The sequence below is a fragment of the Python bivittatus genome, unplaced genomic scaffold (assembly GCF_059951505.1).
Source record: "Python bivittatus isolate LINGU-HERP-01145 unplaced genomic scaffold, Pbiv_v1 ctg000840_np1212, whole genome shotgun sequence".
Taxonomy (NCBI): Eukaryota; Metazoa; Chordata; class Lepidosauria; order Squamata; family Pythonidae; genus Python; species Python bivittatus.
The window spans coordinates 17,117,790-17,142,354 of NW_028277113.1; the positions used below are offsets into that span (position 1 = coordinate 17,117,790).

The 24,565-nt window shown below is 38.5% G+C and overlaps 1 protein-coding gene across 10 annotated transcripts in view; it reads left to right on the plus strand.

Moving 5' to 3' along the window:
• The window catches only part of ATXN1 (ataxin 1), a 238,728-nt gene that overhangs the window by 185,505 nt on the left and 28,658 nt on the right, over nt 1–24,565 (plus strand). The window contains exon 7 of one of the 10 annotated variants that reach the window (XM_088130946.1): nt 14,278–14,343. The exons of the other annotated variants lie outside the window; for them this stretch is intronic. The gene's annotated coding sequence lies outside the window, so the exon portion shown is untranslated. The remainder of the gene's footprint in view (nt 1–14,277; nt 14,344–24,565) is intronic. 10 annotated transcript variants of the gene reach the window in all.

Sequence of the window (24,565 nt, forward strand, 5' to 3'; positions counted from 1 at the left end):
AATCAGAATGGGAACAAGGAAAATGAAGAAAAAGGGTGTCAGTCGTCCTCACCAAAGGCCTCAGCCACATCTTCAGGACCCTTCAAAATATCAGTAGGGTGCAGGTGTTCGAATCTCAGGGGGAACATCATTCCAGAAGGTAGGTGCTGCTACAGAGAAGGCCCATTTCTGGGGTCCAAATAGATGGAACCCAGAGCATGCCAACTCTGCCAGATTGAATTGGCTGGGCAGATACTATGGCAGACAAAAGGTCCCTCAAGTAAACAGACCCTATGCCATTTTTGTTCTCAGTTTCCTAACAATCATTTTCCAGGGAACTCTCCATAAAAGGCTTTTAGGAATACCTTTCCTAAATATACATATTATAAAATTGTTGACTGAATTACAAAATTCATAAAAGTGCAGATTTTGCTTTATAAAAACACTATGCCTTACAGATCTGTATGGGAAGTGTACATTGTGTGCCTATACATTGAAATATGAATCTTACAACTGTTTGTCCCGTTCTTACTGCTGAAAAGGAGACTGTTCTGCTTAGTAAAATGAAAAACAGAGTTGTATTAAATAGAAAGGAAGGCAAGGCTACTACACTTCCTGAATTGGTCGTACATCTATCTCAGGTACCTCTGAGTATTTAGTGTTAAATTTACTGGAGTTTCAGACAAAACTTCACTGCAATCAGTGACTGAAAAGCTTTAGTCATAGCCACATTCTGGTGGTCTTTGGCCGTGCCTTATTTTTCTTCTGTGTTCTGTCCTTAATTGTACTGGCAATTGGCACAAAAGCATAGGAGAAAGTCAAAAGTACTTTTAGTCTAATGTTTGAAAAATATTCCAATTTTGAAAGCTTGTCTCTTTTGTCCAGAAACCACTTGCATAGTTCATATAGAAAAACAAATCAGCGGGTCAGTTTCACCTAAAGAGGAGAGAAGAGCCTGCCCTAGGTTTACTCAGATCTAAAGGTGTCTTTACATTTTTTCTGGTCATATAATACTATTTTAGGAATTTGCACCTTCCACATTGGCTTCCTTACCATTGGCAAACATAACCAGAGGCATTAAATATACAGTGGGGCAAAGAAGTATTTAGTCAGCCACCAATTGTGCAAGTTCTCCCACTTAAAAAGATGAGAGAGGCCTGTAATTTTCATCATAGGTATACCTCAACTATGAGAGACAAAATGGGGAAAAAAATCCAGAAAATCACATTGTCTGATTTTTAAAGAATTTATTTGCAAATCATGGTGGAAAATAAGTATTTGGTCAGTATCAAAAGTTCATCTCAATACTTTGTTATATATCCTTTGTTGGCAATGACAGAGGTCAAACGTTTTCTGTAAGTCTTCACAAGGTTTTCACACACTGTTGCTGGTATTTTGGCCCATTCCTCCATGCAGATCTCCTCTAGAGCAGGGATGTTTTGGGGCTGTCTCTGGGCAACATGGACTTTCAACTCCCTCCCAAGGTTTTCCATGGGGTTGAGATCTGGAGACTGGCTAGGCCACTCCAGGACCTTGAAATGCTTCTTACGAAGCCACTCCTTTGTTGCCCGGGCGGTGTGTTTGGGATCATTGTCATGCTGAAAGACCCAGCCACGTTTCATCTTCAATGCCCTTGCTGATGGGGAGGGTGTTCACTCAAAATCTCACGATACATGGCCCCATTCATTCTTTCCTTTACACGGATCAGTCGTCCTGGTCCCTTTGCAGAAAAACAGCCCCAAAGCATGATGTTTCCACCCCCATGCTTCACAGTAGGTATGGTGTTCTTTGGATGCAACTCAGCATTCTCTCTCCTCCAAACACAACGAGTTGAGTTTAGACCAAAATGTTCTACTTTGGTTTCATCTGACCATATGACATTCTCCCAATCCTCTTCTGGATCATCCAAATGCTCTCTAGCAAACTTCAGATGGGCCCGGACATGTACTGGCTTAAGCAGGGGGACACATCTGGCACTGCAGAATTTGAGTCCCTGGTGGCATAGTGTGTTACTGATGGTAGCCTTTGTTACTTTGGTCCCAGCTCTCTGCAGGTCATTCACTAGGTCCCCCCATGTGGTTCTGAGATTTTTGCTCACTGTTCTTGTGCTCATTTTGACCCCACAGGGTGAGATCTTACATGGAGCCCCAGATCAATGGAGATTATCAGTGGTCTTGTATGTCTTCCATTTTCTAATTATTGCTCCCACAGTTGATTTCTTCACACCAAGCTGCTTGCCTATTGCAGATTCAGTCTTCCCAGCCTGGTGCAGGTCTACAATTTTGTTTCTGGTGTCCTTCGACAGCTCTTTGTTCTTGGCCATAGTAGAGTTTGGAGTGTGACTGTTTGAGGTTGTGGACAGGTATCTTTTATACTGATAACATGGTCAAACAGGTGCCATTACTACAGGTAAGGAGTGGAGGACAGAGGAGCCTCTTAAAGAAGTAGTTACAGGTCTGTGAGAGCCAGACATCTTGCTTGTTTGTAGGTGACCAAATACTTATTTTCCACCATGATTTGCAAATAAATTCTTTAAAAATCAGACAAAGTGATTTTCTGGATTTTTTTTCTCATTTTGTCTCTCATAGTTGAGGTATACCTATGATGAAAATTACAGGCCTCTCTCATCTTTTTAAGTGGGAGAACTTGCACAATTGGTGGCTGACTAAATGCTTTTTTGCCCCACTGTACTTCTCTTTATGGATCAGCTAAACAGTATTAAGGAACATTTTTTACCAATTTTAAATACAGCAATATTTTGTAGTTTCTTCAAGCACTATTAAAGTGGTGCATTTTACAGTACAGGAGAGCAGGGGTTGATCTTATTCATATTTGAATTAAAATCTCAAGAGAGCATATTATGGGTGGGACACTGTTGCATGTCTGTAAAAGCACCTTTTCTTCAACATACAGAATTTTGATTTGCAAAATTCCAAGTAAGCAGCTGCCAACTTTTACTTCAGATATGTATTTAGAGGTATATTTGATTGATTTAAATAGAATCTGTTTCTAATTTTCAGTGAAGATCACAATCTCAGTTAATAGCATAGTTTAGTCTAAAACTAGTTAAAATATCTAATTTTCATTCTCCCTGTCTTGTGAAATAATTTTTGTCGCAGTGACAAGTAATGACATGTTTATGTGCGGTCCCAATTAGAGTAGAGCTATGTGTTATAAGTGAGTGTATTTCACAACTAATATAAATAGTTCTTAGCTAGGATAATAGTTTGCTTTTCAAACTCAGTTATACAAAATATAATTGCAGTATGATTGCTCTGGCAGATTTCTTCCTAATTCCATGTCTCTTTGCATACTATTCCTTGAAAAATTTCTTTTAATATTTGAATTCCAAGGAGAAATCAAAGGAGAAATCAGTGAGAACGTTAATCCTTCAGCTTTTGAGGGATAAAGCTGACTCCAGCAACCTTTTTGTTTTCAGTCATGGGTTCCATTTTTCATGTTTGAAACTCTGCACATACATACATATTAAAAAGCTTTATTTTTCACTTGAGAATCTTCCTCTGCTTAGCTAATGTGTATTACTACCATTCACAGTTTTCTCCCAGTTCTGAATGTCATCATATCCTACATTAGAGAAAGAGACCATGCTACTCACTTAACCCAGATGCTGGTCCATCGTGAGCTACAGTTAGATTGAGATTTAGTCCGTCACATCATGTGAGACTGCCCTTTTTGAATGGCTTCTATGCCACCTTTCTGCCTCATCAGGCAATGGGCTTGTGTTCTAGATATATTCCTGACAATTTTAGTTTTAAATCCCTACCTTAAAAAAAAAATGTTCGCCAGCATTGGTACTCAAAAGAGTCTTTAAAATGAAAGGCTTAGTCAGCAACTTGAATGAGTGTGGCAGGGGGTGTGGAGACATCTTTTCAGGTCCTTGGAGCATAGAAAGAAAAAGAATTGACATTTTGAGTAACTAAATTTGATTTTCAAAATATAAATCAATCAATCTATCTGTCCAGGTTATTTTCCTTTAGGTGCAGTGAGTGTAACTGTAACCTGTTGTTCTTCCTCCTCCTCTCCCCCCTCCCTCCAGGACCTCTTGCTTTCATCTAAGCAGAAAAAGAGTAATCAGGTCTTTTCTTCCTGTTCTTATCTTTTCTCCATTTTTTTCCTCAGGAAAACTAGAAAATTAAATAAAATCCTGAATATATACAACTAGTTTTATATTATGGTGTAAAGATGGTTTGTATACGATTCTTCAGATATATAACATAAGAAACTTACAGAATTAGATCAGAAGTCTACGTAGTTGGGCAGACTTTATTCATATAATTGTTATTTGGATGCCTGTGGAAAGCAAAGACAAGCACAATGGAGTTTATCTGGTTTCATGCCCCAGCAACTGACATTCTGCCTCTGATACTAGAGATAATCTATTGCCATAATGACTAGTAATCATTAATGGGTTCATGCTCTGTCCTGGATCATATAGCCTTCTATTTCATTTGGTAACAATGATAACAGTGTCGTCATATCTTACTCCAGGAAGAAATTCTTCCTGCCTTTATGGCAGAGGTGTAATTTGCCACTCTGTGACTCATTCTTGAATAGCGGTTGTTCCTGAAGTGAGCAACAAATAGCAACCTTTCCTCTCTCTTATTCACCCTTTTTCCTCAGCTAAAATTTCCCAAACTTTATAATCCTTTCCATAGTGTACCATAGCTTCTTGATCTTTTCCTTGTCATTTTATTTACCTTCTCTAATTCCATAGTGCCTTTTTCAAAGTACGGTAACCAGAATTATAAATATTCAAAATGCAGTAGTAATGTATATTGTGTGGGACATGTATTGTGTGGGACAAGCATGCAAACATGTATGACAGAAATAAAACATCTGATAATAAAAAAAAACCTTCAGTTACCTTCCTTAGATAAATAAAAGCTCTGTATGTTACGTGTTTGTTGATGAAGTGTCATCTGTGAAAATTCTCCCTGCTGTCTACGTATTATAAGTCTGAAATATTCATTAGTACTCCTTGATTAATTTCTTATTGTCATTGAGGCTGGGTGTAGTGATGTGGCAATGTTCACATGTGGAGGCAACTAGGACTAGTTTGTGAAGCACTAGGCAAGCCTTGTAAATGGTACAGTTGCTTTAACGATTGAGAAAGAAGTGACTTGAATATGCTATTGTGTGCTGCAAAGCACATATTTCCAAGGCTTTGCATGACCCTAACATAAAATACTTAAAATAGAGATCCAGTCTTTTTCTTCTTGCATGTTCATACACAGGTCCGCATGCGCAAACACACGCACAGAGAGAGAGAGAGAGAGAGAGAGCAGACTTTCAAAAAGCTGTCAGACTTCCGTTACTTTATGTTTTATACACCATCTCCAACTCATTTCTCAGCCTGAAAAAACTATTTCAGAGACCTCAGCTGATGTTAGCAGGGGGAGTTCTGCAACTTTATATAGTGTATACTATTTCCAGTTCCTTGGCCTGAAGAAAATATTTATGTTGTCTTTCAGTCCATTTTCAATTTAAACTACTGGAACCTGGAATATTTCTTTAAAGCTTAGTAAGCAAGAAATAATTTCTGGTCCTAAAAAGAGGATAGCGAATTGTCTAAACCACAAAAAACACATCTAACTTTAGGGAAATATATTCTTGTCTCATTAGTTGGAAAAATAGCTTAGATAATGGCAAAGGTTATGTCAGAAAGTTTACCCAAGGCTTGGCAATAAAATTCTGTCTAGGGACTCAAGTCCATATTCAGGAGCTTGCAGCAAAGAGTCCAGGACAAGGCTGAGATTGATGAAATCTTTTTATTATAGATACAGAATTTGTAATAATAAATATCAGCTAGTACAGAATCAAGCTGTCAAGTCCCCTATTTATAATAGTCCCATGGTTTGTAATTTTGCATCTCTTTTTCTGCCTTTACAAAGCAGTGAACTTACTGTCAATTTATTAGCTTTGGGTGTGAAGGGCACCTATACCATGTTTTGATAATGGCCTTATCTAGACTCAGGCTCTTAGTTTCCAGCCTCACCACTTTCAGCCTTCACAGATTGCTACTTGCTGTACATTTCAGTTGCAGTTGCTGTTCATGGATGAGCCAGAGAGTGGCAAATTACATATTTGAACTAGAAACAATATCTCCAGTGGTGGTAGTGGTGGAAATTCTTTTTTTTTTTTCCTATACACAGTGGGCCTATCTGCACATTAAGACTTGATCAAGTCATTGTTGCACAGTTTAATAATAGCATCTGGAATAGAAGAGTGTTCTAAATGCCTGGAGAAAGAAAAGGTGGTGTAAAATAGGAGCAAAGAAAAAGCAGTTGCTTTGAAATACTTCAGGCCATGTTGTGAGGCTTTGATTTCCAATATTGTTATCTAAGCATTCATTCTAGCAGTGTAATGCTTCATTACAAGCCAAGCTGTGAAAAAAAGCTACTCAGAAAATTCAGTTTACTGTGAGAGAAAATTAGGAGTTGCTCTTGGTCACCCAAGAATCTACCTGCAGGCTTAACCATTCAGAACAGTATTGGAAGAAACAAGGGTTTTTGTGGTATTATACATCAGGGCACTGGGTAGTGGTTTTCACTGTTAGAATATGAGCCAGCACAGAAAGCATGAAAATTATCTTGCTCTACAGCCTAAGCAGCACTTGTCAGGGCTATCAAGTTGAAGACAAATGAAGAGGGGAATATGGTTCATTTCAGTGTAAATAATTAGGTTTAGGTTTATAATACTGACATATAAGTTAATTTCTTTTCATAATAGTCTCTGTATAGTGTTCTTCCAAAAGCTGCTTTGTATTTCAATAAAATATCGGGATTTTGTTATAAGCAATAGATTCAAAAAATATCCTGAAACCAGACAATGATGCCTTTATCAACCATCAGAATGGGCTGCATACTCTCTGAAATATTAATGACAATAACTGTTCCAGAATATGGATCTACCCTACCACAGTGCCAAAGAAGGCCACAAAGTATAAGAAACAAGTCTTAAAGTTGGTAAATACCACTCCCTCAGCAAAAGGTCCATTTTTGCATTAATTTCCCCATATAGGAGGTGACAACTGTTCTATATGTTTAAAATAAGATTCGTGCTCATTTATACTACTTATTGTAATTCATTGGACAATGAGTGTGACATAAAATTGGTGAAATTTAATCTCACATCCTCCTGTTTCCTAGCAGAGGGAGTAAAGCTGTACTCCTGCCTTGCCCCTCTGTTCTTTCTTGCCCATGTTCACACCTCTGGTCTTTGAGACATCCACTTTCCTGCCTAAAACATAAAGGTTCGGGAAGAGAAGGTGTAGCCAGCATAAGCAGTTAATAAGTCCCAGTAAGCCAAGTAATGCATATCTTTCTATGAAACAAGTAGATGATTCAGTGCAACTTTCTCTCATCATCATATTGGCAAGGCTACACCAAAACACCCATAAATTGAATTTCAGTTGATTCTAACGGGCATACTTTAAACAAGACTGAAAGCAGTAATTACGTTTGAATTCATATAGTGAGGGGGAAATCATACTTGTTATAAATGGATGTTGAATAGTCTCTGAGAGGCTGGCTACCAGTGTGAAGAAAGTGAAATACCTTTCATTTTTTACGAGTTTTAAATTGAATATGGAAAGTTTCTTGGATGCTAGTTTACTCCAGGCAAACATAATGGTCATTGTTGGTTTAGTCCATGCAGCAAATAAATTATGATGTTGGACTTTTATATATGCAACATAGGACAGTGTGCCTTTCCCATAAATAGGTAACCAAGTAGATTGGTGCATGCCCAAAACAGTTGCAAAGTGGAAAAAAAATGTTGATTGAAACATTTCTAGAAAGCTACATAGTTATAGCTACAGTCAGGTCCAGAAATATTGGGACATCGACACAATTCTAACATCTTTGGCTCTATACACCACCACAATGGATTTGGAATGAAACAAACACAATGTGCCTTAACTGCAGACTGTCAGCTTTAATTTGAGGGTATGTACATCCAACTCAGGTGAACGGTGTAGGAATTACAACAGTTTGCATATGTGCCCCCCACTTGTTAAGGGACCAAAAGTAATGGGACAGTTGGCTTCTCAGCTGTTCCATGGCCAGGTGTGTGATATTCCCTCAGTACCCCAATTACAATGTGCAGATAAAAGGCCCAGAGTTCATTTCAAGTGTGCTATTTATATTTGGAATCTGTTGCTGTCAACTCTCAAGATGAGATCCAAAGAGCTGTCACTATCAGTGAAGCAAGCCATCATTAGGCTGAAGAAACAAAACAAACCCATCAGAGAGATAGCAAGAACATTAGGCATGGCCAAAACAACTGTTTGGAACATTCTCAAAAAGAAGGAACGCACCGGTGAGCTCAGCGACACCCAAAGACCCGGGAGACAACGGAAAACAACTGTGGTGGATGACCAAAGAATCCTTTCCCTGGTGAAGAAAACACCCTTCACAACAGTTGGCCAGATCAAGAACACTCTCCAGGAGGTAGGTGTATGTGTGTCAAAGTCAACAATCAAAAGAAGATTTCACCAGAGTGAATACAGAGGGTTCACCACAAGATGTAAACCATTGGTGAGCCTCAAAAACAGGAAGGCCAGATTAGAGTTTGCCAAATGACATCTAAAAAAGCCTTCACAGTTCTGGAACAACATCCTATGGACAGATGAGACCAAGATCAACTTGTACCACAGTGATGGGAAGAGAAGAGTATGGAGAAGGAAAGGAACTGCTCATGATCCTAAGCATACCACCTCATCAGTGAAGCATGGTGGTGGTAGTGTCATGGCGTGGGCATGTATGGCTGCAATGGAACTGGTTCTCTTGTATTTATTGATGATGTGACTGCTGACAAAAGCAGCAGGATGAATTCTGCAGTGTTTCGGGCAATATTATCTGCTCACATTCAGCCAAATGCTGCAGAACTCATTGGACGGCGCTTCACAGTACAGATGGACAATGACCCAAAGCATACTGCAAAAGCAACCAAAGAGTTTTTGAAGGGACAGAAGTGGAATGTTATGCAATGGCCAAGTCAATCACCTGACCTGAATCCCATTGAGCATGCATTTCACTTGCTGAAGACAAAACTGAAGGGAAAATGCCCCAAGAACAAGCAGGAACTGAAGACAGTTGCAGTAGAGGCCTGGCAGAGCATCACCAGGGATGAAACCCAGCGTCTGGTGATGTCTATGCATTCCAGGCTTCAGGCTGTGATTGAGTGCAACAGATTTGCAACCAAGTATTAAAAAGGGAAAGTTTGATTTATGATTATTATTCTGTCCCATTACTTTTGGTCCCTTAACAAGTGGGAGGCACATATGCAAACTGTCATAATTCCTACACCGTTCACCTGAGTTGGATGTACATACCCTCAAATTAAAGCTGACAGTCTGCAGTTAAAGCACATTGTGTTTGTTTCATTCCAAATCCATTGTGGTGTATAGAGCCAAAGATGTTAGAATTGTGTTGATGTCCCAATATTTCTGGACCTGACTATGTAATTGGTACATCTGCATAGTTCTGATTATTTCCCTTCTCGGTACAGATGACATACAACAATCTCTCAGTGTATTTGTGGCTGCCATTCCAACCCACTTACCCTGTGTCTGAAATTGTTTTGCTCTCTGTCCCCAGTGTAAGGCATAAAATATGTTTTATAGATCTTTCATCCAGAACCAGCTTTGTGAAATACTGAAGACAAATGAGAGGCATTTAAGTTATTTCAGAAATGCTAAGATTCTAATATTCAAGTACTATAAAGACTCAGATGAATAATATTGTAATAAGCATTAGATTGATTTTAAGTGTACATTTCTAAAATATATGTACATTCTTAACAGATATGGTACTATTCTTCTCCTGGAAAGCAAACACGTAAGAAAGGAAATCTGACATCACATGAAATTGTATCACATCACATTCACATATTGCTAAGAGAGAGGGCAAACATCATGAATGATATTTCAGCATTGTTTATTGTACTTATTGATAACTCAATTATAATTTACAAGGCATTGCCACTTTACCACCAACACAGCCCATGATACAAGGATTTTACAGAATAATGTTTTGATATTAATCACTGAATTCCTACAGAGTAGCTCAAGGGGTTATTTTTTAATTTATTTGTTAATTCCATAAAAAGTCAGAAGATCTTAACATGAGCATCAAATACAATATGAAAAAATGAAATGCCTGAAACTTTCCTAGCTGTGAAGTCTACCAAACTAGAGATCCAGGCAGAGAAAATCTATATCAAGACATACATTATTGAGTAGAAATGAATGTATATGCACTGAGTTCTGTACTAAAAATCCATTTTGTGTTTTCATTGGGAAATAATGTTACAAGTCAACAGTTCTTCCATTTTTCTCAGAATTTAGTTATAAATTAGTTATAAAAATCTGGCTGGCCATATTGTAAATATGAAATGTGTGTTTATCTGATAAAAGCAATAATTCTGTTTTCCTGCAGAACACTCTATGGAAACATTATTTTGCCATACAGTATCTCAATAAGCCAGCCTCTTTGTCTACTATTCCAGTTTCAATAGGTAAAAAGACTAAACAAAACTACATGGATTTTCAAACTGGTCTTACTGGAACCTGCTTGCTTTTATAATAAGTTCCCCATGCCTATGGGAAAAAATAGATATGTCTGTTCTTTGCATTATCATATATACTCATGCATGCAGTTTCCCACACAAATTCTAGATACGTAAGAAATAAAAGTTTGCACGAAATAACCCTTGCAGGGGAGAATCGTTTGCTCTTGTGGTATTAAGGGTAAACCATGAGAAATAACTATTGCCTAGCATTGTGTTAAGTGTCTGTGAAGATTGCAATAACAAAAGAAGCAGAAGTTGGCTTTGTGAGGATTTGCAGAAAAAAATGAATTAGGTGTACAAGATTGTCATCTATTGTTACATTGGGTATGACCTTTCATTCAGGGTAAAATGAGCTGGTTTCTGTTAGAGAATGGATGTAAGAATCTGTTGAGTATCTTGAAATATTCAACCACTGTTCTTTTTTTGGCAAAGTGACTTTCCTTGTGTGCTGGAATACACTTTAGCAGCTGTTGTAGGAACATTTTCTCTTGGTGATTATCTTTCCTTATTAGGTTTTGAAAGGATTCTTAACTGTAAAAAAGTAGCCCTGCTGTTTTGGACCAAAGAATGATCTAAACTGGCACTTGATGGGCACAGTGCTTATGGGACTGAAGAACAAGGAACATTTGCCTCGTTTAGCCATATTTGAGGCATCATATAACCATCTTTAATAGCCATTAGCCGTATCGTTGGTGAATTGTATTTTAGCCTTTGAAAAATTTGTTAATGGACATCATCGCAATTTTTTGCAACAGGTTTCGTTCTTTAGCAGCTCTGTGTGAAGTCCTTTTCTTTCAACTCTACTTTCCCAGCATGCAACTTATTGACTGACCTTGCATTCTAGTATTACAGGAGAAAAATATATATTTATTCCTAGCATTTTCTCCATACCATGCAAAATCTGTAAATAGGAACACAAACATAATGAATAACTCATTAAAAAGAGCTCCTTTTCATAGAATGTTTATTAGAAGAGGAGAGCAGCTTTGAGTTACCTCTCCTCTCCTGGCAAACCACTGTGGATCAAAGCTAAGGCTACTAGGTATTATATTCAGTGTGCACGAAAAAGTAATGTAATAGGAAGACACAGTGATATACCTTTCCAAAATACACAGCAAACCTCATTGTGTAGACTGTTGGAAAAGGCAACTGTGATACCATGGTTTTATGGGTAAATGCAGTAGTCATATGTATTTAAATCAGAAGTGTGTAATATTTTTCAAACCAGTCTCCATATTTGGCCTTTGCATTTGCTATCTGATGTGGGAGTTCATTTAAAAAGTAAGTAGGATCAGGACAAAATAGGTGGAACCAGGGAAAAACTAAATCTGATTTAATCAAATTTTGATTATGATTAATATCATTAACTTGTTTGCAGTAGGTTTATATTTTTTACATCATATTAAAAGTTATAATCCAGTAACTGGGTTTTTTTTGGGGGGGTGAGTACAGGTTGTGTACTTGCGATTTAAATTAAAACTTAATATTTAGCACCAGTTGGAGCTCTCCATCCCTATCAGCAAAAGCATATCACATGAAATTTCAAGACTCTCATTTCACCTGAAATTTACTCTAGTTTTCTAAGGTTAAATTAAAAAAAATAATAATTTGAAGCCTGGTGACATGTACTTGCTATCACACGGGTCTTAATTATATTTTGGGATTAGGGCTCTTCCATAAGATGTTTCACCTTCCTTTGTTGTCTGAAATAACAAGAGTTAAAACTGTTCCTTGGAAAAAGACAACATTGTTTAAATTTTGCAATGCAATGAAAAATTAGTGTCTTCTGTTGTCATGAGAATCTGAGCATTACCTTCCCTTCCTAGTCTTTTTTTTTTTAAGTATATGTCTGCATATAACTTCATATCATATAGGACAAACTAGAACTATTAGGCTGGGGAGCTACATAAACCATTTTCAGGATATAAGCATGAAAGATATAATGGAAATTAGCACAAACCCCTTGTTTTTGGTGGTTTTTTTAAAGTGTTTGCTTTATTTGCTTATCAGCTTTTTCCTGTAAAATGCTCAACAGAGCTATTGTAATGAAGCATTTCTGGGTACTCAGATTATAACAGACATCATGAAAGCTGCAAAGGTATCTTCTTGAATCATTTACATTTTTTACTTTTTTTTATGGGCTTATGTAACTATCCAGAAAATCTAATAAGAGTGCTGTTAGTATACACTGCAATGCCTTTGTGCAAGCTGAGATGTGATATTATTACAAATTACACTGAAGAAATTCTACTCATAGAAATTCAGAATATTACTTATTTGAGTTACTTTTACCTACAGATTTTGCTTAATTCAACAGTTTTTCCCTTGTTCATTTCTTCTGCACCATAGCCACTGAAGAGAACACTACTGAAGGTCTTTGGTGATTAGAAATGGCTTTAATGTGCAAAAATCAAATTTCATTGGTTGATACAAAACTGTAAAGCCCTTTATAACATGTTGCCTTACATACAGGTAATCCTTGGGTTATGATGACAATTGGGATCGGGATTGCCTTCACTAAGCAATGTGGTCGTAAAGTGTGAATCACATGAATGAATTGCTTAGTGACAACAATCCTGGCAGTTTGGGTTGCCATCGTAACCCCAAAACGTGTGTGTCATTAAGTGGGAAGAGGTGGGAGTCCCAGGTAAGGAGTGCAGGGGTGCTGCAGGAAGGAGGGGAGGCCCTGGGAGGGCCAGCACAAGCTGCATGTGAGTTGGGGGAGGTTGGGAAGGACTCGGGAGGCCTGGTGCAGGCTCCACGCAAGCACAGGAAGACTGGGGGATAGATGGCAGGGCACAAGCGCAGGAAGGCTAGGGAATGGACAGCACAATGGGGCACGAATACAGGAAGGCCATGCGATGGATGGTGCGGCGCAAGCACAGGAAGGCCAGGGGACTTACCAGAGCAACTTCTGACCTTTCTTGTGGGCTTCCCCATTGATTTTGCTTGTGGGACGCCAGCAGGGAAGGTTACAAATGGTGATCACGTGACCATGGGATGCTGCATCTGTCATAAATGTAAGCTGATTGCAAGCACCCGATTGCAATCATGTGACTGTGGGGGCACTGCGACAGCTGGAACTTCAAGGACCAGTTGTAAGTACCACTCATTCAGCACTGTCACAACTTTGAATGGTTACTGAACAAGTGGTCAGTGAGGACGACCTGTATGTATATACACCCCTGTATACACTACTTCAATTAAAGCAGAGTGGAGACAATAAAAAAAAAAAAACATTTGTGGTGGCAGTTGAATTTTCACAAGATCCCCAAATGACTGGAATAAACTATGTATCAGGCAAATACAATCCACTACATTTGTTTTCGAAATAATATGAGTTTCATGAATTGCTTTATCCCAGCTGTTGTTATAAATTTGAGATGGCTAGAAAAAAGACAGGGGGAAAATTTGTCTAAAGAGGGGGCTTAATCACAGCAGCATTATTTTAGTCCTCTCAGGAGAGCTGCTACAAATCCATTCAAAGCTGCACATTCATGTTTTTAGGAATGAATAGGGACAGCTTTGTCTCACCTACCCCGTCAACAAGGAAATTGATTTAAAATGTGTTTCTATCTCAAAAGAGATGTGATTGCAAACTGACACCTTGAAGAGATACCGTCCCATCGCCTATTTAAGGTTCTATGATTCTGCCAACCTACTACAGGCCATCTTTATCTCTCAATTTTTCTGTTCATTCAAAAGGAAAGAAAAAGAAAACAAACAAAATGGACAAACTGAAGGGGAATTAAAACAAATCTTGATGTCCTGGTGAGTAGGGGAGTTGCTACCTCACTTTGCTTAATTGCTAGTTGTGTGTTGTCAGGAAATTATTATCTCCATCAGCTTGCCAAATTACAGTTATAGAACTAATAGCAACTCTTAATCATAGCAAAGTAGATGCATTATTGTAAGGTAATATGCCTTGGTGTAGAAGAGGGATATGCAGCACAAAGCAATTTGTATTGTTTATAGGTATATTGTAAACTAATGAGAATCTCCTTGATTGTGGCAGACATAAATCAAATCAAATAAATAAATAAATAAATGCGGGGGGGGGTTACTTGAGTGTTACATGCTATGGTGGATCATCCCTTGTAACATAGTCAATCTTACTATGAGTGTTTTTTTTCCTCTTTTTCATGCTGCCTTCTGCTGTTTTCAGCACTAGTCCCCTGGGGATTGCAAGGATACACATAACAAGCATGCCCAAAGATATTTCAGAATTAAGTTTAATTGAAATATCCATTCTTCCTCTGCAGTACCATTATCTGTGGATTCCTTATTGACAGATAACACTTTCCAGATGCTCAAGTGATTATTGTGCAATACCAGGGAAAGCAGAGCATATACCTTTTTCATGCATATGAAACTGAAATATATAAAAACCATCTAATTTGGTCTGGCCTTCAAGTGCTCTTACGAAGACACTGTCTCAACAATCCTGGCTTTATGTATCCCAAAGTTTTGAAATATTCTGCAGAAACCACAGAAGAAAACGTAATGTCATACTTGCAGAAGCATCTGTAATCTGCCAGCATCTTGCTGCTGGCAGTCAAATATTCCAGCTGCAACAAGCAGAAATGTTGTTCTCGTCTTTCCCTGTGCCTCTGCATCAGGAGGAAAGCACTTTCTTGGGCTGTGTCCAATCCTTTGCCTTTCCATCGGAGAAGATGAGTCCCTGTAATGCCTCTCCCTTGGAAAGCCATTTACAAACTGCTTGTGGTAAAAGCAACTAGGACAAGTTAATTCTCTGGCTTCCCAGCCCAACAGAGGACAGAATACTCTCTCTAAGTTCCTTGCATACCCTCAAATACCCTAAAGGGGTGGATGTTAAGGAATAGGTTTTGCAGTCCAGTTTGGGGAAGCAAGGGGGAAGATACACATTCTGCTTTCCAGGGTGGACATTTTAACCAAATGTTGTGGAACCATTTGGGAATAGAAATTCTCCATAAAAAACTTCCTTTTTCATCTGATTACTACATGATAAGATATTGGATTGGGAAGGGAAAGCAAACCTTAGTAGCTCTTTTAGCAACTGTAAGCTAAATGAGTTCCATCTTTCTAGAGAACCACGTTCATTTGTCAGTTATTCCACTGATTATTCAAACCTTTTCTCATATTTCACATATTCTTCTCTTTCCTGGCCTGTTAGCTGTGATATGTATTTTATAATTATGTGCTACAGATGCACTTAACATTTTCTGCAACATCACAGTTCTTTTGTAACTTAACATTATAAAACTGTGAATAAGATTGTGAAGTGTATTATGAGGGATTTACAGAGAATCATAAATTGCTACAGATTGGTTTTGTTAATCAAGCACAACAAGAAAAGATGCAAGTAATTTTGGAGAATCTTGATATTTGGTAACATGTGAGTTTGTGATAAGTGCTATATGTATTATTTTTATGTGATCTCAAAATGTTGGTGTTCTTTGTCTTTCTGCATCTTAAACAGCACAATTGAATGTCACATAGTAGGTAAGGATAGACCATATTTTTTTAATGAAATGTCTTTCACTTATTTTACTTCTCCATTTTGCCATATGTTTACATCACAAAGGTTTACATCACAAAGGTTACATCAGAATTTATTCCCCTTTTAATGTAATAATATATTTTGGAACGTAAGTGATAGAGGTTCTATGCAGCATATATGTGGCCATAAAACAATTTTTTAAAATACAGTACTTCATACTGTTCCCCACTGCTGTTTTTCTTAGTGAAGTACTACTAACTCTTCACAATCCCTTGCGGTAGGTTGCCCAATGATAAACTCTTCTAATTTGCATTTCTTATTTCTACTCTCCCTCCTCTGCCATCCATGAATATATTTCATAAACATTTGACTTCTGGCCAATAATCGAGGTTCCCTTTTCTCCATCTGAAAAGATTTTCATGAGAATTTAAAGATAACTTTGTGAAGTCCAAACGAAATCCTTTTGGATGATGATTGTGATGATTTTTGCAGTAGTGATTATGATACAGCAAGGATGGGAAACCCTTTTGGGCATGAGCACCTGAGTCACTTCCTGAGGGCTGTATTTGTATAAGCCACTTTGTGACTGAAGAAGGAATAGTGTCTTTCTTCGCTCGTGGGAAGAAAATGGGGTGCACTTCTCTGAGCTGCCGAGGTTTCCAAGAGAAAAAGATACAGCAGTTGGCTGGAACTATAGTTATCCTGTGAAATAGATGATGTTACGTGACTTACCCAAAGTTAGCTTTTTCCATGCAAATTTGATACTGCACCACACAATTCCATGCTCTGTGGAGTTTGCTGATTCCAGTTAATCATACAAGAGCTTTTTACTTAGAACTTCTTTTTACCTGTCATTGTCACTTTGTTCCAGAGTTTTTGCCAAACTTTGAATGTAAGATTTTTATTCTTTGATAAGCATCCTTGCCTTTCCTAACAATTTTATCATAGCTTCAAGGAATGATTGCTAAAACCTAGTAACTGTATAATTTATGCTTCTTGAAAACAAATGCTCTATCACACATGCACACACATGCTGTTCACACTTACACTTTATTAATAGAGAAGAAGTGTGTGTTCTCCTCAAGAGTATCCACCTGTCAAGGCCATTTAAGGTTAGCAGAACTGCTAATTGATTCTATAGCCTTTGTTTCCAAGATCAAGCAAGTTTAAGCTTTCAACAAAGTTGATTGTAAAGTCATATAACCTATCAGTTTGTATATGTGTAATAGCTTATTTTCAAAAACAGTAGCCTGTACTTTTTTAACTTTTTGAGCTCAGCTGATGTGTAGCCCATTTATTCTCAATTAAGTCCCATGGGTATGTCATGGAAATGTCCAAACTGATTTAAGGCCCTGAAAGGCTGAGCTAGTATGAAAATTTATATCAGAAACAAGATGCCATTTATTTGTGTGTTCCCAGTATAATGCTTGCAAATGCAATGCCACTAGTGAAGACCATCTCTGACCTCTGCTGCCCCCCTCCCCAATCCACTGCACTCTTTACCTGAATCAATAACATTCCTTTTTTTTTTTTTTAAGTGAACACAAAGATTGTAGGAATAAAACCACAACATTGATACTAGGTGGAGGGACCACTGTGATCAGAAAGGTTATAGTGGGGGAGAAAATATTATAATCCAGGAATCAGAGGAGACAGCATGCAAAGGAGAACAAATATAGAAACAGACAATGTGTGTCAAAGAAAGGAAGGCTGTGAACGAGAGACACATAGAAATGTCAGGTCCAATACAATGGATACCATCTCTCTCTCTCTCTCTCTCTCTCTCTCTCTCTCTCATATATATATATATATATATATATATATATATACATGTTTCACACAAGCCATTATTTCGCCTCTTACAAATGCCTTTGTGGTTATTCCGTGTAAAAACATGATTAATCCGGATATGTATTTTGAATCCATGACTCTGTTTTAATTGTGCAGTCCATCAATAACCAATATAAACTTTAATTTGCTATACGTTTGAGGAGGGACAGATGCATTCTGTAAAGAGAATCTATTTTTTAGTGGGTAGTTTTTATATTCTTGCCATTTTGGCACCTTTCCCACAGTTTCAACTATTGTTGTTGTTTAGTCGTTAAGTCGTGTCCGACTCTTCGTGACCCCATGAACCATATTGCACCAGGCCTTCCTGTCCTTCACTGCCTCCCTGAGTTTGCTCAGTTTCATGCTCATTGCTTCAGTGATGCTATCTAACCATCTCATCCTCTGCCATCCTCTTCTCCTTTTGCCTTCAATCTTTCCCAGCATCAGGGTCTTCTCCAAAGAGATCTCTCTTCGCATTAGGTGACCAAAGTATCTGAGCTTGAGCTTCATTATCGATCCTTCCAATGAGCAATCAGGGTTGATTTCCTTTAAGATTGACTGGTTTGACCTCCTAGCAGTCCAGGGGACTCTCAAGAGTCTTCTCCAGCACCACAGTTCAAGGGCGTCAATTCTTCGGCGCTCAGCCTTCTTGATGGTCCAGCTCTCACAGCCATACATTACTACTGGAAAAACCATAGCTTTGACTATGCGGATCTTTGTCGGCAAGGTGACGTCTCTGCTTTTTAATATGCTATCTAGGCTTGCCATAGCTTTCCTCCCAAGGAGCAAGCGTCTTTTAATTTCATGGCTGCAGTCTCCGTCTGCGGTGATCTTGGAGCCCAAATAAATGAAGTCTGTTACTGCTTCCATTTCTACCCCTTCTATTTGCCAGGAATTGATGGGTCCAGATGCCATGATCTTAGTTTTTTTAATGTTGAGTTTCAAGCCAGCTTTCGCACTCTCCTCTTTCACCCTCATCAAGAGGCTCTTTAGTTCTTCTTCACTTTCTGCAATTAGGGTGGTATCGTCTGCATATCTGAGGTTGTTGATGATTCTCCCTGCAATCTTAATTCCGGCTTGTGATTCTTGCAGCCTGGCATTTCTCATGATGTACTCTGCATATAGGTTAAATAAGAAGGGTGACAGTATACAGCCTTGTCGTACACCTTTCCCTATTTTGAACCAATCGGTTGTTCCATGACCGGTTCTAACTGTTGCTTCTTGGCCTGCATACAGATTTCTCAGGAGACAAGTAAGGTGGTCTGGTATCCCCATCTCTTTAAGAATTTGCCACAGTTTGTTGTGATCCACACAATCAAAGGCTTTTGCATAGTCAATGAAGCAGAAGTAGATATTTTTCTGGAATTCTCGTGCTTTCTCCATGATCCAGCGAATGTTGGCAATTTGATCTCTAGTTCCTCTGCCTCTTCGAAACCCAGCTTGTACATCCGGTAGTTCTCGGTTCATGTATTGCTGAAGGCTAGCTTGTAGGATTTTGAGCATAACCTTACTAGCATGTGAAATGAGTGCAATTATGCGATAGTTTGAGCATTCTTTGGCATTGCCCTTCTTTGGAATTGGAACATAAACTGACCTTTTCCAATCCCGTGGCCACTGTTGCGTTTTCCAAACTTGCTGGCATATTGAGTGCAGCACTTTAACACCATCGTCTTTTAGTATTTTAAATAACTCAGCTGGAATACGGTCATCTCCACTAGCTTTGTTGTTAGCAATGCTTCCTAAGGCCCACTTGACTTCACTCTCTAGGATGTCTGGCTCAAGGTCAGTGATCACACCAGCATGGACATCAGGGACATTAAGATCTTTCTTGTATAGTTCTTCTGTGTATTCTTGCCACCTCTTCTTAATCTCTTCTGCTTCTGTTAGGTCCCTGCCTTTTTTGTCCTTTATCATGCCCATCTTTGCACTAAACGTTCCTTTCATATCTCCAATTTTCTTGTAGAGATCTCTAGTCTTCCCCATTCTATTGTTTTCCTCGATTTCTTTGCATTGTTCATTTAAGAAGGCCTTCTTATCTCTCCTTGCTATTCTCTGGAAATCTGCATTCAGTTGCTTATATCTTTCCCTTTCACCCTTGCTTTTCGCATTCCTTCTTTCCACAGCTATTTGTAAAGCCTCATCAGACAGCCATTTTGCTTTCTTGCATTTCTTTTTCCTTGGGATGGTTTTAGTTGCTGCCTCCTGTACAATGTTACGGACCTCCATCCATAGTTCTTCAGGCACTCTGTCTACCAAATCTAATCCGCTAAATCTATTCATCACCTTCACTGTGTACTCACAAGGAATATGATCTAAGTCATACCTGAGTGGTCTATTGGTTTTCCCTACATTCTTCAGTTTAAGCCTAAATTTTGCAGTAAGAAGCTCATGATCTGAGCCACAGTCAGCTCCTGGTCTTGTTTTTGCTGTCTGTATAGAGCTTCTCCATCTTTGGCTGCAAAGTATATAATCAATCTGGTTTCGGTATTGACCATCTGGTGATGTCCATGTGTAGAGTCGTCTCTTGTGTTGTTGGAAAAGAGTGTTTACTATGACTAGCTTGTTCTCTTGACAGAACTCTATTAGCCTTTGCCCTGCTTCATTTTGTGCTCCAAGGCCAAACTTGCCTGTTATTCCGATTACTCCTTGACTTCCTACTTTAGCATTCCAATCCCCTATGATGAAAAGGACATCTTTTTTTGGTGCTAGTTCTAGAAGGTGTTGCAGGTCTTCATAGAAGCGGTCAACTTCAGCTTCTTCGGCATCAGTGGTTGGGGCATAGACTTGGATGACTGTGATATTTAATGGTTTGCCTTGGATATGCACTGAGATCATTCTGTCATTTTTGAGGTTGTACCCCATTACTGCCTTTCCCACTCTCTTATTGACTATGAGTGCAACTCCATTTCTTCTAAGGGTTTCTTGCCCACAGTAGTAGATATAATGGTCACCCGAATTAAATTCACCCATTCCCGTCCATTTCAGTTCACTGATTCCCAAGATGTTGATGTTTAATCTTGTCATCTCATGTTTGACCACATCCAGCTTGCCTTGGTTCATAGATCTTACATTCCAGGTACCTATACAATATTGTTCTTTATAGCATCGGACCTTCTTTTCGCTTCCAGATACATCCACAGCTGAACGTCCTTTTGGCTTTGGCCCAGCCGCTTCACTCTTTCTGGAGCTACTTGGAATTGCCCTCTGCTCTTCCCCAGTAGCATATTGGACACGTTCCGACCTGAGGGGCTCATCTTCCGGCGTCATATCTTTTAGCCTTTTAACATTGTCCATGGGGTTTTCTTGGCAAGGATACTGGAGTGGGTTGCCATTTCCTTCTCCAGTGGACCACATTTTGTCAGAACTCTCTGTCATGACCTGTCCGTCTTGGGTGGCCCTGCATGGTATAGCTCATGGCTTCACTCTAAAAACATGTAACGTGTGGAACCTCATGTTTATATCAATGCTATAAACTGCAGCATATATCTCATGCATTTGGGTTAGGACATTACTGAGAAACAAAAATAATTTTTCCTCACAGATTTTTTTTGACTGACAAAATATTACAAAATATCCAATTTGCTAGAGAGAGGCTGAGGTGCCTTTTCAAAAATCTTTTTAAATTTTTTTTTAATATTTAAAGAATGTGCCATCCTATATTTAAAATGTTACAGTGCCAACTTACATGTACAACAGGGCATAAATATGGCTGGAATACCAAGTTTTAAATTATGCATTCCAGAGAAAAGGCAGTATTTAAATTCAGTATAAGGTATACATTCAGTTCTGTTGTGTGCCCATTTATAATCACTGCATCCTATATAGTTGACTTTCCATTCCATATCGAGGTATGTATATAGGCTATACATGCTTCCTAAATAATGATTCAGAAGAAGTACTTTGGACCTTAGGCAAGGGCAGCCCATGTTTTTTCAGGCTCCTGCAGGAAAAAAATGCTGCTTTAGGAGTCACATTAACATCAACTCCTGAAAGCAACTGCATCTTTCTTCAGGATTTCTTGGAATGAATTTTCTTCATTAAGTTGCTTTAATGAATAGCAGAGAGGTGCTTATATTTTTGAGAAGTACAAAGAACTACTTCTCAAAAATTTCTGAAACATGCATAGTTCTACAGATGGTCCTTTGGTACGATCATTTTTTCAGTGACTGTTCAAAGTTACGATGGCACTGAATGAATGATACTTTTGACAGGTCCTTGTACTTCTGACTGTCACAGTGTCCCTCCATGGCGCCTGGCTTGCAATTATGATGCTGCAGCAAGCCGCAGTCACGTGATTGCAATTTCTGGCATTCCCTGCTGGCTTCCCACAAGCAAAGTCAATGGGGAAGTCAGCAGGAAGTTGGAAGTCACGGTCATATGAGGTCCTCACTTAATGACCTGCGCAGTCTTCACTTAACCATGACAACTGGAACGGTCACGTGACATCGCACTTTACATCCATGTTGCTTAGCAATGGCAATTCTGGTCCCAATTGCCGTTGTAAGCTGAGGACTACCTGTATTATTCAAATTATCATTATAACAAAAAGGATTTATTATCTCATATATAGCATGTATAGCTCATATACATGTTGTTTGTGGCTAATAATGTATTATTAGGTATGCTACCATAAAATGGATCTTTTGGTTCAACCAGTTTTCTTGAATCCTCTTGCTTACTTTGTCCTGTAACAAGACACACAATTTGTCTCATACAGTTTTTAAAAGGCATAGTCCTATAAGGTCAACACCTGGGGAGAAAGGAGAAATTGTAGCCTTTGGAGCCCTCAGTCTGATTTAATGCAAGCTGGCATCCATGCCTATTTCTAGCTGCAGCCCTGATTCACTTTTCCCATTAGTTATTGGTTCTTCATAGGACCTTGAGATTGGTCCTTCATAAGAAAGAAAATCCTCACGTTCATTGTAGAAATTTAGACTGGAAATAGCAAGCCTCCATTTCCTTTGTTGCCTGACCTCTTATATACAATTCTTGACCATTTCCTTCTTGACAGTTCCATAATTGTGGGACCAATGTCCCAATGGCCCTAACTTAGTACTGTCCAATTAGATCTTAATTAATATTGGACTTAAGAGTACAGCTTCCAATCTTAAAGCATGGCTAGATGTTAAGTTCTTGTATTTTATCCTTAACAGAGTTTTCAGACTGGCTTGCAAAATCACAACATTGAACCAATTAAAATATATGTATTAGTTAAAACACATTCTAGATAAAATGTATGAAACCAGCATAAAATCACCTGGAAGACTGAAGCCTCAAAACTGAAGCTGAAACAAGCCTGGTAAGATAAAGAAGGAATTTGCCAAATGACAACAAAGGGACTCTGGGCAAACATCTTGAAAGAGAATATTTCATAGTTGGAGTGCTGCCAGGGCAAATCTCTCTCTGGCAACAGCTTCCATACATCACCAAGTAAGTGCCTTAGTTAAAGGGCCTCAGATGATCTTTGAACTGAGAGCTATCTGGGAAGATTGTCCTAAGTTGTGAAAGATTTCAAGTCAAAAGTAGCACTTTGAATTGGCACCCGAAACGAAGAGTGAATGAAACTAGCAAATGCTATTGCCCAAGGCAATTGCCCCTACATTTCTCCCACCAACAGTAAAAGATCATTCCAGATTCATCCCCATTAGCACCTTTCCTCTTAACCTAAAGTACTTCAAGTTTTCCTCAAAGGCACTTATGTCTCTTTCGCAAATTCCCCATTACCTGGCAGCTCCAAATTTCATTCATAATCAAGGACTTCACCATTCATTACAAGCATAAGGTGAAATAATTTTTAGATTTTGAGAATTTTTCTCTTTTTTCATTTCTCTTTTATTATTCCAGATGATGAGGAAGAGAATACAGCATGGTTAAATAAGGAGAATACTGAAAACCTAGACAAATTTGAAAGTGTAATTTCAGTGCCATAATTTTGCAACCATTAGGGCAAAGAAAAAATGCATCCCTTTACTTTTGAGATGAAGTATGATTCTCAACTTATATAGAAAATATAAAAGCTTTTAAAACGAGCATTCCCAAGATAACATATTATTGAGTATGTAATAAACTGTAGGCTAGCAGTGAAATGTGTACTTCTGTTCCTGAAAAAAAAAATGACTGAATGATGCGTCATGGTGCCCAGTATTAAATGAGCTGAAGGAACCATATTCTACAGTTTTCTCAGCCTCACATTGGGACCTGTTTCTTAAACTTTTTAGTATAGACAGTTTTTCATACCTGAGAGGCTATAAACCTAGAAAGTTTGTGTACAACTCCCTGGGAGATACAATAGTACACAGAGGTAGCAGGTACCAAAGCAAAAAAGTTATCTTTGTCTGCTGTCCCCACACCCCATGAAAAAACACCCCTAGGTGCTTTTGCTGAAGGCAACTAGGTACCAGGTTGATGTGGAGTCATTTTTTTGGCTTGGAGCACTGGGTTTCGCAAGATGTAATTGAAGTTGTACCAGTGTTCAGGAAGAAGGCAACTCTTTCCTTAAAGAAGTCACTATAGACAGAAAACAACTTGAATAGATAAATGAATGAAGCAGTTGCTTAATGCTTTATGAAATCAGGGTGCTATTAAAACTACTGCCGAGGGATTGAACAGGGTATGTTTATCCAAGTATATATTTTCAAATATTTATGAAATACATTCAGAATGCAGGGCCAAAAGGATTAT